Source organism: Lissotriton vulgaris, chromosome 7 (genome assembly GCF_964263255.1).
Source record: "Lissotriton vulgaris chromosome 7, aLisVul1.2, whole genome shotgun sequence".
Classification (NCBI taxonomy): Eukaryota; Metazoa; Chordata; class Amphibia; order Caudata; family Salamandridae; genus Lissotriton; species Lissotriton vulgaris.
The window spans coordinates 717,203,439-717,219,492 of record NC_141695.1 but is presented as its reverse complement, the minus strand read 5'-3'; the positions used below and the strand labels follow the sequence as shown (position 1 = coordinate 717,219,492).

The following is a 16,054-nucleotide window of genomic DNA, read 5'->3' as shown; positions in this document are numbered from 1 at the left end:
GCCTAAAGGTACAGACCCTGGGTTGGAGGACCAGGTTCAGGGTGCCTCCCCTGACCTGGAGGAAAGGGTCACTGCTAACAGTGCCTCTACCAGTTTGTGTTATGGGGGCACCTCTCCAGGTGGGAGGGTGCAGGGCCCCAGTAAAGGGGGCGGGGAGAATGCAGCCTCACCCCTGACCTCCGCCCAGTCTAAGGGTACAGACCCTATGCTGGGATGCCAGTTGCAGGATAGAACCCCAGAACTGGTAGGTGAATTGTGCAGAACACCTGCCACGGGTGCCCTGACAATTTTGGAAGGGGGTACTGCTCCAGGTGGGAGGGTACCGAGCCCCAAAGAGGAAGACCGGGTGTGGGAAAGCCCACCCCTAGTCTCTTGTCCAGCTGCTGGCTACAGACCCAGGGCTGGTGGGTCAGTGTCAGGGTGTCTTGCCTGACCTGATGAGAGGGAGAGTGGACAAAAGGTGCCAGGCATCTGGGCAACTGCCCCTCACTCTCTGATGCAACAGAGGTTTGAGAACCCTGAGAGGTATCAGGCCTGGGTCTCAGCACGGACTACTTTCAGTGACCATGGTTTCTTGATGTCAGTCTGTTGGGACGCACCTGTGAGCAAGCTAGGGTTAGGTGCTGCCCAGGTGGTGTCCACAGGTGAGGGGAAGGGGTCCCCCTTGGTTGTCTTAGTGGGCCCTGAGAGTGTGGACAGAGGGATCCACCAGAGCTCAGATGGGCATAGGACTAGAATATGCCCCTGCAAGTGCGGGCCAGTTCCATGTTCTATCGCTCAAAGCAGGGAAGCCCATCAGGGTAGTGATTGGTCTACCCTGCGTTTTGGCTGGAAGGGGGTCATGTTGGAAATGTCCCTTTTTGCAGGGTCACCCCTAAACTTTTTGCCTTCCTCTTGTATTTTTTCTGACCTGTTGTTGTTGGTTTCTGACTCTGGGCACTTTACCAGTGCTGATCAGTGCTAAAGTACATATGCTCTCCCTTGGTAAATATGACTGTGAATTGGTATATACCTGATGGGCTTATTTGGTTTACCTGTTAGTCCCTAGAAGTGTGGCCTATGTGTGCCCAGGGCTGGTAACCCAAATGCTGCTGGTGCACCTGCAGTGGTGGTTTGCGTCACCCACAGAAGCAGCTTGTAAAGTGTACCTCAGACCTGCCACTGCATTGTCTGTGTGCAGTCCAGAACTCCATCTTGGCTGTGAAGTGCCCACACTTCCCAGCCCCTGAACCTTCCCTTGATTATCAGTCACCCCTATGGTAGGGTGCATTGTGTGTGTAAGGTAGGACATGGCTTGATATGTGTAGCATGTCTTGGTAGTGAATTACACCCCATTTCGTATTTCATTACTGCAAGGCTACCTATTCTCCATAGGCTAGAATGGGCAGTTTGATTATTACATCTTATAATCCTAACTGACCCAAGGAACATGGTAGAAAAACGAATTTAGTATGCCTGAACTCGGCATGATAAAATACATCTTTTAATGACGTTGGTTTTAACATTCTGTGTTTGAAAATACCACTTTTAGAAAGTAGGTATTTTCTTGCCTAAGCCTTCCAGTGTGCTCTGCTGTTATGTGTATTCGCTGTCTGGGTTTAGAGGGGCAAGGCAGGCAGAGTCAGACCTGGGTTGAATGGAGAGATATGCATTGAAGTATTGGGGAGCGGTGGTTCCCTGACCTGAATAGGGCTGTGCCTGGCAAGGTGAATGCTGGCTTCACCTCCTACTGTGCCTCTGATGGCAGACCCCCTCTTTATGAAAGGTAGGATGCAGCCTGGTAAACAAGGTGCTCCAGGACTGGCAAGAACTGATTTTGGATGAGTTCAGTGACGAATTACTTTTTAGAATAAAGACTTTTGCGGTATAAATATCTGTCCTACAATTTGTGTTGCTCCTGGATGTCAAGAAGAACCTCTGTCCGTGTAACTGAAGGAATCTGCAGGAGAGGACTGTCCTTGTGTGCTGTTTCTGGGATTGGCCTGCAGTAGTTTTCCCTGGACTTGGAAGAAGAGGGAAAAGGACTTTGAGAGAAGTTTTATTTCAACTTGCTAAAGCAAATCACCCACGGCCTAGAAGAGAGCTAGCCTCCTGCTGGAGTCTCAGACGCATCTGACTCCACCACCAGCCTCCTGATTCCTCCCTGCGAGGATTTCTATCTGCAGGTGAGGCTCCTGTGAGTTCCAGGGCCTCTAGGTCTACTACAGAAAAGAGAGTGGTGAAATCATCGCTAAAGCCCATTTGTGAGCCGCCGCAGCTGAAGAGCGTAAGGAAAATCACTGTGCTACTGCCGCCGAGGGTTCGCAAACCAAAAATCATCGCAGCGCACGCTTGCGGGCCACAAAGTGCTCGCTAACACCCAAAGATCATCGCACTGCAGGTTTGCGGGCTGTCGAGTGCTCGCTAACCCCGGATCCTCGCATCGAGATCATCGCATCATGACATTGCAGTGCGGGCGCCGTGCGTCTGCCATTTTCATCGCATCCCACCCGAAGCGTCGCTCCCTCACGGAGCGCCATTTCTTCTCATTGCAACAGGGTCGCACACACAACAGGCTCGGTGCATCATCCTCCCTTGCGGCAAGGATTCAACGCATCGTTGGCCTTGCGTGAAGAAGTTTGTCGCTGTGTCCCGCACGCATCTGAAGATCGGCGCATCATCCTCCCTTGCGGCAAGGATTCAACACATTGCCGGCCTCGCGTGAGGAAAATCAGTGCTACAGGTCGTTTGCGATTTTTGGGTGTTTTGCTACGAAATCCAGAAAAAGGGTCGCAGAGACTACTGCTTTGAACTGAACTCCTATTTGCACACTTTGAACTATTTTTATAGCATTTCAAGAGTAACCCTATTTTATAGTATTGTGGCTTTTTATCGTTATTGATCTTGTGTTAAGTCTATATATAAAGATACTTATTTTTTATAACTACTTGTGTGGTGTCCCTTTGCAGTGTTCTTCACTGTGTTACTGTGTATGATCATAAGTGCTTCACACACTGCCTCTGAGATAAGTCTAGCTGCTCGTGCTACGCTACCACAGGGTGGCACAGGGGTTATCAAAGGGTGTAGCCCCCTTACTCTGACTTAGGAAGAAGGGTCCCTACTTGGACAGTGGCCAGCCATTGCCAACTAGAGACCCCCATTTCTTACACCTATCAACTGTAACGTTTCAGTAGCACCATTACATACAAGGATAATGTGATTTAACGATCACACATACATTGCAGGTTAAATCATAGTATGGTTCAGTCCCAACAAAGGTCAGCAGTGGTAATGGCAATAGGCAGTCAAGAGCAACCTGGGGAAGTAAAAAGAGAAACATAAAATTTCAGAAAGTTATTGGCCTTACTGTGGTATTACAGGTGTCTCAGGGTAGTGCCGGAGTGTCACTCTCCCTACCGGACATTATCCCTCCCAAATACACTTACGGATGTGGCCACAAGTCATCGCCTCGAAAGCCCAGCTTGGGCAATGACATCCGTACGCCTACTTCCTTCACTAATTAGTGTCTTGGTGTCATTTTGTGGGATCATCGACTGTTTTAATGAGGTCGCTACAGGCATCAGCTATGGAATGTTTGTGAAGCCCCCTATGTTTTTTAACTTGAAGGGTGTTGCCTTCAGTTTTAGCCCACCAGCCAACCTCAGCCTTCCAATGACAGTGAGGGGCCCAACTACCGATTTCCAGAGCGTTGCTATGGCCCGGTGCACCAGCACTAGGCCCAAGTTGGTAAACCTGACCTGTGCCGCCATGGAATGGAGACGTGGATACAAGCCCAGCAGGCAGGCCTCTATAGTTAAAGCAGGAGGTGTTCCTTCCACTCTCCCCAACTCTATCACAACCACTCTCTAGAACCATGCCACCAATGGGCATGTCCAAGTCATATGTAAGAAATCCAATATGTGGAATAGGGGCACACGTTGTCTGTCCTCATGAAGATAGTATTCAACCTGTAGGCTAAGTGATGTGCAAGTAATTGAATTGCATGTAGTGGAATCTAATGTTTCTAGAGATCTTATGTGGATGGGCCTGCATCTGTTACCACTCCTTGTCCCACAGCTCCCTGCCCAACACACCCTACCAGTATGTCCTCTGCTTCATCAGGGTGGCGGCGGCGGATATCTCCTGCAGCAATTTGTACAACCAAGATACAAGTTTGCAGCCGCCTCCAAATGTCAGCAGCACCTGTAAAACCTTATGGGTCTTTGGTTCTGTGTGGCTGCCACCAAATAGAACCTCCAGAGAGCGCGCCAGTGGTCCATAGTTCAGACACTGCGATTCCAGAACCCCATCCTCCTCAGAGGCTTTAGTTCTCGCAATCATTCCTCAGTACAACAGTCGCTCACTGTGGTAAGCCCCACATCCGTCCATTTTTGCATCTTCTCGGCTGTGAAATACCCTCCTTGAGCTATCGAGAACCCCATCATGGGGATCACGGGAGTATACGGGCGGCATGTTGCTGTCCTTTGCATTGTCCTTCACCAGTATCAAAGAGCTATGGATACCAGCATGGTAGGCTTAAGTTTTTGCAGCCTGAGGATCAGTAGCAAAGCAATGAGTGCTTCCTCCCATTGTCTGTCACCCATCTGTCCCGGTTCGTCTAAGCCACAGCCATCTAGTCATCGTGCTATCCACTGCACCTGGGCGGGGAGATGCTATAAATCAAAGTTCTGGGCACCAAGGCCTCCCAGCTAAGTAGGTCGCCGAAGGGTAGTTAGCGGCACGTTATGCCTGCCCCAGTCCCATATCAGAACCCGGAGTATTGTGTTCGCAACCGTGAACCAAGATTGTGCGATCCATATGGGGAAGTTTGCAAAGTGATAAAGCTTACGAGGAAGCACTCCCATCTTAGACAAGGCGTTCCTTGCCATGATCAGCACTTTCACAGAACGCCAGAACTCTATGCTGGCCCAGAGGGTTTGCAGCACACTTCCCAGGTTAACCTACCAAACTTCTGCCTCTATGTGGTAAACCTGCACAGTACCTCTGGCAGGGCAACTCAGGAGTGCGGCGCTAGTGGGAAAGCGAAGGATTTGGACCAGTTCGTATAAAGACAGGAAACACTGCTCAGGTGTCCAAGAGTTTCAGTCAAAAACACACGAGGGTCCCTGAAAATAAGTATCACGGGGGGGAGGCAGGGAAAAAACTAATCAAAAACAAGAGAACCCCCCCCTAAGACTAAATCTATTAAATGGCAAACACTCTAATCCATAACAGACATCATTGTAGTCCCACACAGAGAGTATTTATTTGAAAAACATATATATCTATTTATTATTATTTTCTGAAGTTTTCATTTATAGGTCATACAATAATAGAGGCACAAATGTATATACAAAATCTATTTACATATCAGAATGTATGCGGCACATACCCTCTCACACCTTCATAGTAACCACCAATCACACCCATACAAACCATCATCAGTCATACCAATCAGCAATATATACAGAAAGGACAAACACTTTACAAAAATGTACACCATTAGGAACAAACATACACAAATGAAACAAAGCAAAACGAAAAAGGAGAAGCGCCGACGCGCGTTTCGGAACAGGACAGATATTCACCAATCCTTCGTCAGGGCGGAAACAGTTACATATATTCTCATCTGTGACTTTTCAAAACAATTCCATAGGTTCGAAGTATACATCAATAGATACAAACAGTTGTATGTAGAGAGCTAGGCTCAGGGCTGCCGCTTCATATCACAATATTCAGTCATTAGACAGTATCCCTATCCACAAACAGAGGATTGCGTGGAAGTTTAAACAAGAGGGCAGAATACTTCACAACGAAATGAGAAAGAATCGCAATAGGAATGATGATAAAAAAACGTGGGTCCGGCTCTAACAGATGGAGGTGTCACCTCCCGATATATAGAAACCACTCTTCCCCTCTCAAACGATATTTGAGGTAGAAGTACCTCGCGATCAGGCGGGGCACAGTTCCCGGGCAGGCTTTTTCGCACAGAGGCACTAATAGTTCAAAGCAGCCTGAAATCTAACACAATCGTGTGGGCGGCAGTATGCAGCGCGTCCCTCGTATGTAAAGTCGTGGCAAGACGTCCAACGTGAAGCCGGGACCTTCCAGGAATTTCACACACCAGCGTATGTCGGTTTCCGCCGTCTGTAAATATAGAAACTTGTTATCAACATAAAGCGATTTGCAGTGCTCCCATTGTGCAACCGTAGCCCCGGGTCTCATCCCTCCTTCTGGACTGTACGTGCATACTGCTCCAGACCAGCGCAAACAGCATAGGGGTAAGTCGACAATCATGTCTTGTTCTCCGTACGGCCCCGAGATACAGCCATTAGTCAGGACTGTAGCCCGCGCCTCCATGTATGAGCGACACCCATTTTTCCCACCCTACTCCCTGGGCCATCCACCACAGTACTGACATCAAATATCTCCAGTGAAGGGAGTCAAAGACTTTTTGTAAGATGATAAACAACACCACCGAGGTTGGGTGGGTCCCTGGATCCAACTCGTCAGTTATTTTAAATAACAGTCTGATATTTAATGAGGTATTCCTTATGGGAATTCCCCCATTTTGGCCTTGGTGAATGAGGGTTTGTAGGTAGGGCTCAAGGCGGCCAGTTACGACTGTACTAGGAATTTTATAGTCCAGTTTCGACATGGACAGGGGTCTAGAGGAGGAAACATCCAGCAATTTCTCACCTGGTTTGAGTAAATCCAGATCAATGATCTTGGGCTCCAGTCCCGCCCACGAGCACTTATCTGCTACCGTGTGAGTGTGCTCCAGGGCAAAGATTTTGGAGAGTCCCTCAGGCCACTTCACTAGAGAGCCATACCTCTAAATAGTAAACTATTTCAGACCCTTCGACTCCTTCAGGTAGGCCCGCTATATAGACATTGCAGATATTTTTTCTCCAGCTATGGCCCTCCGCATCCTCAGCTCTCTTCTCGAGCAACTCCACCCTGTGTAGCAGTGTTTCCATTTGGTGCTGCAGCATGAGGATTGCAGGGCGTGTGAACTTCAGGACATCTTCATGGCAGTTGACCTTGTCAAATAGTTTTCTAGGATCGTTTCTGAGTAGGCCAAGATCGACAGACACTTTATCTGTCTTAGCCTCAAGCGTATCTGTGGTGGAGTTAACTGCTGCCAGAATGCGATCAAGCTTAGCATCCAAGAGGGTCTGTCTTGACTCAGACCCTGTGTCCCCACTGATGTTGCATAGCCACAGAGTCATACTCATGGGGGGTGGGACACCATGCCTTTAGTCAGGGCTACTAGTCCCAGCTCTGGTTTGGCGAGTACTGCCCATGTTTGGTGGCACTCAAAAACGCCTGGCAAGAAAAAGTGCTGCAGTGTAGATGAGCCTGCCCCATGCAGTCTGCCAACTCCCAGGAAGACGACAATGTTGAGTGCGTCAGAGGCTTTGTCTGGTCAACTCAGGGGGGAACCCCACAGATCTTGTCCCCCTTGGCCATTCACCCCGCAGCAGATAAAGGGGCCACATGCAATCGCAGCCTAGGCACCGCACAGAGTCTGCTGCTCATCACCGCCCCACAAGGGGCCCTTCACAGCAGCGAGGCATTAGAGGCCAGCAGCTAGGGTAGTCTGTTAAGACAAGGTGAGGAGTTCCAAGTGAGCTCACAGGGGCTCGACTCTGCTGCAGTCCCATGGCAGGTCAGGCAGTGCTTCCAGCATCAAGCGGTCCTGTTGGTGGCTCATACAGGCCCCCAGCATAGCCGCATAGTTAAGCGGAGTCAGCCAGCTCCTCCATTGTTGTTCTCTGCACAGGCTGCAGGGCCATCCAGGCCACGCAGCACTGACGACATGCACCACAGTCTGATACTGTGCATCTCCCATCTCAGCAATACAGCAATTTGCCCATATCAATGCCCGCCAGTTACATGGGTCAGCGGGAGAATGCTAGGGATCCCAGTAGGCAGGATTAATTCGTATTATGGGCGTGGGCTTGGGAGCTCACTAGAGTGCTGCTATCTTTACTCGCTGCTGACCATACCCCCCCCTTCAGTGAAGCATCTGTTGATTATTTTCTCTAAGACCTTAGTCAAGAATGGTAGTGGGGGAATCGGCCTTTAGCTGGTGAGTGTTAAGGGTCCTCAAAGGGTTTCATCAGCAATTGAAGGACAGTTTTGTACTTCCAAGCATCTGGGAAGGTCACAGAAGAGTTGGAGGCATTCAAAATGGGTGTGAGCATGGAGCAGATTGGTTGCAGTCCTCAAAGTAGGCATGTTGGGGGCAGGGGTCCGAAGCGGCCCCCGAGTAGATGGGCTTCATGGTGGTAAGGGTTTCTTCTGGGTGATGATGGCCCATGTGATAATATCATTTCTTTAGATATGATCAGGATGCGTTTATTGAGATCTGTGGGGTTGGTTGAAGTTGCTATAAATGGCAGCAATTTTGTTGCTGAAGAATTGAGAGAGGTTGTTGCAGGGGTACTATAAGGGACTGATTTGAGTTGGATGTGGCCACTGTTGAGGTGAAACACTTCACAATGGCAAAGATGTTGTTTATGTTGGTGCTGTTATCAATGCGGTCCACCAGAGTCGAACATTTGGTCATCCACATCACAACATGGAAGCCTCACAGAGCTAATTTGAACAGGTTTCACTTCTGTATTGTCCTGGCTCATTCGCTATTTGTACTCCCGTTTTTTTGCAGTGGGTTTTCATCAGTCTCAGTTTTCCCATTTACTAACTGGCTTCGGGTCTAGATCTTGATGTGTTTGGGAGCAGTGGACATGCAGTTGGTGTAGGAGGTGATGCAACTGTTGAACTTCTATTTTTTATAAATAGGTTTATTGATATTCAAATTACCTAAACACCCACAATACAACACAGCATCTTCACCTCCATGACCATTGTCGCATCGTACCCTTAATGCAAAACAGATAAAGTCACATGTAGTTCGTCTCAGCATCATGTCCAAGTTTAACTGGTCGGCGTATCTTCCTTCTCAGACAGGGACCCCCATATTTCCGTCCCCCGCCCTCCTCTGAGAGCAGGAAAAACAATGACAGACTACCTCAAAACATGGTCTATTTAGCCAGGCACAGTGTCCCAACCACCCCAAATGTTCTCAAATTTCTTTTGGCACCCCAGCCTCGGACTTCCTGCCCCAACAATCTACAGTGGTCCATACTCTTCACCCATTCTCGATACTGAGGGACGATCTCAGAGCACCATTTCCTAGCAATGCAAAACCAAACGGGATGATGGACGGAGTGTTGAACATTGCAAGCACTCACCCCCAGTCAACTGATCTGGGTTTGTTCCCATGAGGCACAGGGTCAAGGCTGATTTGCATATGGTGTGATGAGAAATAAAACGATGGATTTAGGCCCACACCTCTGTACTTGAGTGAATGTATGACATTGTTCTGCATTCTGTCCATCAACTGTTGTTTTTGCATTTGTCACCCCGAGTGGGACAGGTATGCTCAGACGTGAGTTCTGTGCTCTCCACGCCACTGGAGTCAAGCTATTCAGGCTGAAGATGGCTGATAGCCAGAAACTGGTCCTAGAATGCTGGATTCGGGTCCAGGGAAGACATGGCTTGGCAGTTCGGGCTGGACTGTTCCCATGAGGCACAGGGTCAGGGCTGATTTGCATATGGCCATGTCTGAACTGGGATGGTGTGGTGAGCAAAAAAACAATGGATTTAGGCCCAGATCTCTGTACTAGGGTAAATGTATGACATTGTTCTGCATTCTGTCCATCAACTGTTGTTTTTGCATTTCCTAGAAATAGCGCGCTTTGCGACCATACACCCTAGATTTACCAAAATGCTATGATATTAGGAGTGGTCCATCTGCCCCCATACATCCAGTACCACAAGTCTAGGCTTTAGGTCCAGTGGATACCCGTAGTTTCCTCCAACAATCTTAGGGAAACTCCAGAGTGTATGGTAAAAGCACCCTCCTGGACGCACTCTCAGAGGCAGCTGCATCCTCAACCCTACCTAGTCTATGGAGCAGAGTGCATGTGTAATTTACGCTGTGTAAGATTTTGAAGTGAATCAAATGGAGGTTTGCCTGGATAGCCACCTCAGCTGGGAATATCAGTGTCTCTTGCCATCTAGATCTGTGCTGTCCTGCAACCACCTATCCAGCATTCAAGTCAGGGGGTCTGTGTGTTACCCATCAGGCTCACATACGTTAAGGAGATTAGTCCCTTCCGAACCGGGTCATCCAACACTCATTTTAAAAGGGGGGCATTCCTGCGTCACTTTGTCAGGGGACACATTATTTTTAGGAGCGGTCCTCAATTGAGTATGTTTCAGTCACTGCATCTAAAACTTGGTCTGCAAATGGGAAAAGAGACCCACCCCACTAGATTCCCAGACATCCGTGAGGGTTGAAATACTAATATTGTCCAACTTTCAGAATCCCGTCAGACTTATACACTAGCCGGAGCCTGGGCCCTTCCCACAACGGAGTTCTGGGTGTCAATCTGGTCCCCCACCCCATCTCCCTGGTCTGTTTCTTCAGGTACGCACCACCAAGTCTGTGGCGGACAGATGTCATTTCTCGGTCTACCCCATAAAGCAAGCTCCTATCCCCCACATGTCTAAGCGAAACGCACAGTCATCCCATTCTGCATATGCCCACCAGTAGACGATGCATGTCTGTGCTGCCTCATAATACTTCCTAATGTTCTGCAAGGCTATACCCCCCTCGTATTTAGATCATTGGGGAACTCGCAGGGCCATCCCAGGCGGACCGCCGGTTGAGTGTTGATTTAGATACCAGTACGTAGGTTTACTGAATCATGTGCTTATATAGGCACAATTCGCATTGCCCTTATTTAGGCATAGAATCCTAGTCCTTATTTAGGCATTGGCCATGCAATCCAAATACAGGCATGGTCACCTACATCCGTCCATCCCAAGTCACAACGAGTTCTTAGAAACCAGACCCTTAAGCAATTGGGACATTCCCTGCTTGGATTACTGTTTTCTCCAAGAACTCATTTATTATGCATGAACCGCTATAGCCTAAGGGGTCATTCATTCCTCTGCCCGACTTTACGTCAACGCTAGCATTCTTAAGTACACTCCAGGTATAGATATACCTTCACTTGCCATGGCAAGTTTCGGCTACCTACTAGCTGCACGACTGCATACTTGCACGGCTAGGCCACGGCAAGTTCGGAAGGAATTTGAGTACCCGCCTGATGCACTGACCAGACACTGTCCTCCCTGCTCACAGAGAATCCAGCTTCCAGTGTTCTGACTCCCTTCGCTGGGTGTTGGAGTTTGAGATCAGGAAAGAGATTCCCACCTCTCTCATTCTAAGGTATGGAGCTGACTAGAACCTAGAGGGACTCTTGGCATACTAACTATAACATACCATAATATAGACAACAGCAACTACTTCTTACCTCGTACTACACTTAGGTTAGGTACACTGGGGTAAAACTATTTAGAAGCACCAGATGAGTATCCACTTTTAGCCTGTGTTGTTTATGTATATGTATATGAATATAGTTCATAGCTAAAAGACAATGCTATTACAGTATTATTTCTTCTTACAGCTCACGCTGTAAATTTTATATCTTGCATACTGTCTAACAATTGTAATAGCTCATATGTCTTGCACCATAAATAAGACTGTTCAATAAACCCTTTTATTGAAACGCCAGTCTATTGTTTCTGCGCAACTCTGCAGAAACTAAGCATAAACGATTGACTTAGTGAAACTTATCTATTGTTTACACGATTCTGAGACATGTTCCGATTCGAAGGGAAACAAAGTTGTCATGTTTATGCTGTTTGAAGCTAAGCCCTTCTTGTTCATTCGAAAACTTCTCTAGTGACCTCTGAGTTGCTGGCACACAGAAGTAATTAAGTTTAATGTACTCGATAGGAGCATACCGACCTTAGTCCTATGCTAAAACTACAGTGTATATTATTCCAATGCGCAGAGCCTATTAGGGAAATAGGAACTATACTACATGCCTGCTCACAGCACACTCCATACCAGAGCCTCAATCGTCGCAAAGAAGGAACCCGGGAGCAGATAGGGCGTATTCTGGAGGACGTAGAGGAAGCAGGGGAGAGCCATCATCCTAAAAATAGCACCCCACCCAGGCACCGAAAGGGGGAGCAGCTGCCAATGCTCGATGTCCCAGTCGAATCGTGCAACTAAAGGAGCCAGGTTCTCAATGTACTGCGACTCCAGATCTCTAGTGATCCACATTCTCAAATATTTAAGTTTATGCAGGTCTGCTATAAGCGTCGAGGGACTCTTACCCATCTCAGTCACACCCACTGGAAATAGCAAAGACTTTTCCCAGTTTATGGCAAAGCTGGAGACCTCAACGAAGACCCAGAAAACATTGAATTGTTGAAATTTGTGATGGCTTTGTGGTGGCTATTGCTGTTTTAGGGCTGGTGGGTGCTGGGGGTGGTGTTCCACTCTTTTTCAGTGATGCTTCTCCAGTTTAGGCAGGCTAGTCTGGATGTGGTGTGTGTGTGCATTGGACAAGAACGGGATGCTGAACTTCATGAGGGGTTGGTCTGTACAGGAGACTGGTGTGGACTTGTCGACTCAGATGTTGTTGATGATGGAGAAAATAGGGTCCAAGACATGTACAACGATCTGGGTAGGTCTCGTTACTTGTTGGGTGCGGCCAACCCTTCCAAGGACTTCGATGAGTGCTTTTGAGTTGGGAGTCGGTGTGGTCTTCCAGATGGGAGGTAAGGTCTCCGAGTAGGATGCACTTGCAAGCGACAAGAGTGAGTGGTGCGACTAAGTTTGTGATGGTGTTGGTAAAGTTAGTGACAATACATCTCTCTGAGGGATCCCTCAAGGCTCTATCATCTCACCCATGCTTTACAACAGCTACATGAAGTCATTACCAGCACTGATCAATCAATTTCACCTCACATGCTATAAGTATTCAGATGACACACAAATACTCCTTAAACTGGAAAGCCTAAAATACATTGGAAACTCACAAATTGTCAGATGCCTCAGAGCCATTGATCAGTAGATGACATGGAGCCATCTCAAATTGAATGCTTCCAAAACGGAAATACTCACATGTGGCAATTGGAAAAATTATGACCCACTCGCTGCCTGGCGTGACGATCTGGGAACACTGCCTAAAGTATGAAATAAGAAATATAATATATATATATATAAATATAATATATATTTTATAAATATAAATACGAAGTAAGAAATCTTGGAATTACCATGGACTCCAAGCTACCAATGAATGCCCAATTGGACAAACTAGCAAGATCCAGCTTAATTACTATAAAAACTCTGCAACACATTTTCCCCCAACTGGGATTTCCACACCAGGTCCAGGGTACTATCTCACTTATTCTGTCAAAACTCGATGATGCAAATAGCCTCTAATGCGGATCATACGTAACAACTATGAAATGTCTACAATGGATTCAGAACTCTTCTGCCGGACTACTCTTACATATACAACCACAAGCCCACATTTTCCCTGCCTTGACGGCCCTAAATTGGTTACCGGTTGCTAGAAGACGCACATTCAAGCTGCTTTGCATTACCCACAAAGCAATACATGGAACAGGGCCGCTCTTCATCAGGTATAAAATCACTGAATGCATTAAAAAAAGGAACCTACGCTCTAGATTGGCAACTCACCTCAAAATCCCATCATAGAAGAAAAACACATAGGTGGTACATCCATCTCTGTTCAAGCAGACAAACTATGGATCTTTTTACCCCCAGACATAAGATCCAGTGATAACTACCTTATCTTCAGAAGATACTCAAGAGTTGGCTCTTCCCCATATAATCACCATACTCAAACATAAATATACAGCGTATCCCTGTGTATTTAAGCAGCTTTTGGATTATATATGTGTACCTAAATATGTCTATTCCTTTGTATAAACTTGTATAATAATCTTTATTATAAACATATCGATTTTTATTCGTTCTGCTTTGCAAATGCACGTTACTTATGGTTATATTTTTCTTTTTTTGACATGCACATAGGTCACTGCATAAATAAGTACATTTTTCTAATAACTGTTCATCTACAATTGCTACACTATTGGGGGAGATATAAATATACATACACACACAAATAAATTAGCTTAGAGTACTTAAAGTACAGCAACACTTGAAAGTCTGCGTTTATTTAATACTATATATATATATATATATATATATATATATATATATATATGTATACACACACACACATGCCTTCCATGTAATTATGTATCTTTATATTAATTACTTTACTCCTAACTCAGCATCTCTAATGCAGTACCCTGTATCTCACCCCATACCTTTCAATATGTCCTCTATCTCAACTCTGCTTCATCCCAAACCTCCATCTACTACGCTCTTCAATGCACTACCCTATTTTTCACCCTATACTTCTCTCAATATTTCCTCTACCCACTCTCTGTGACTACTATGATCCCCAAAACAACTCTTTCTATACTCTTCCCCACTCTACCCTTACAATGATCACCAAAATAACCCTTTCTAGACCCTTCCTCTACCCAACCCCTTGTATCGTCAAACCTCTATTACTATTCGGATCTCCCATACAAGCCTTTCTAAACCCTTCTCTCTTACTCTTGCCCCCCCTCCCCACTCATCCCAAACCTCATCTTGCTATTATGATCACTAAATAAACTCTTTCTAGAGACCCTTGTCTCTTCTATACTTCCACTATCAGACTCACATGTCCACCGCTCAAATAAATTGTTGATTTCCCTATACCAATTCACAACTATTCTTGCTTGGGTCAGGAGTATTGTGCTACTAGTCGAAAAGCACTTTGATGCCTCATCAGGGGTACCAAGCTCGAATTAAATTCAAACCACTCCTTCTATCCCTCCACTATACTTTTCAACCCAAATAACAGGCTCACATATCCACGGCTCAAATGAATTTCATATTTCCCTATACTACTTCACCACTAACCGTTTTTTAGTTCCAGAGTAGCGTGCTATTCGCTGCAAAACGCTTTGACGCCTCGTCAGGGGTAGTAAGCACTATATAATTACAATATGCCTGAAAGAAAGCCTAAAGGCAATGTATATATCTGAACACAGTTACGCAATGCTATGGACTTATGTAACAACACGTATCTAGCCTGGCTTGAATACTGAAACATAGAGCAATAATGAAACCCCACTTGTGCACAAAGTGAGAGTGTTTTAACTTGAGGGCAAAAACACACAATTTCGTGCAGTTGCCTACTTCGACACACGGTGACACTGAGCATCTACCTGGAAGTTCTCAATGTAGTAGCGTTGTGAGAAAATACTGAAGCTGAGGTAACTCACAGCTCATTCCCCAGGGAACGACAGCAATCAGTTTGGTCCTAGGCGCAATCGCAACAAAAGAGGGACATCGGCTGAACTCATAATAAGCAGGAAGTTCCAGGAAAAAATGTTGTTATAAACGGGGAAAAATGACTGGACGTAAAAGAAGTAGTCATATAGTATAAATCAAAACCACGACGCTAGCTATGATTCTACTACACGAAGCGATCATAAATGACTACTGTAAAACGCGACTTGTTTTCACGTGACAGTGGTATCATAGAATGAAAATCACCTATGTTACAAGATGGCGGATACGTTCGTCCACTTCTGGGGGCGAGGCATGTGTTATCTCGGGAAAATAGTTAACATCGTATAGAAAGGGTAGAGAAGGAATATTGTCACTTTATATTTTACATTTAAAAAATATAAAAGAACGTGGTATTTACGTCAATTAATGTGAAACAGTATTTTAGAAAATCTCAGATGTCGTTGCTTTGATAAAGAAAAAGCCGGTTCCTCCAGTCACATCATTACAGCGGGGATAGAAGCAAGCCATTTATAAATGGTGACCTCTTCTTTAAGTACTCTGTCGCGTCTAATCACTCACTTAGTAATCTAGGCGGGATAAACTTTAGTGGACATGTAATAGAAACCTTAACAGCTGTAAATTAAAGATCTTAGCCGCTGCTCTCAATGTTATTTTATTTACCTTAATTGACTCGCTTCGTGTATCTATACTCATTTCATTAACATTAATTTTTGTGAGGGCCATGATGAAAATACG

At 46.1% G+C, this 16,054-nt stretch overlaps 1 protein-coding gene across 2 annotated transcripts in view; it reads right to left on the bottom strand.

Moving 5' to 3' along the window:
• Positions 1-15,457, bottom strand: part of AMZ2 (archaelysin family metallopeptidase 2) — a 574,400-nt gene extending 558,943 nt beyond the window's left edge. The window contains exons 1-2 of one of the 2 annotated variants that reach the window (XM_086930947.1): positions 15,232-15,457; positions 13,037-13,098 (exon numbers count right to left, since the gene is read on the bottom strand). The gene's annotated coding sequence lies outside the window, so the exon portion shown is untranslated. The remainder of the gene's footprint in view (positions 1-13,036; positions 13,099-15,231) is intronic. The other variant, XM_086930948.1, reaches the window with a different exon arrangement.
• Positions 15,458-16,054: the final 597 nt, after the last annotated feature.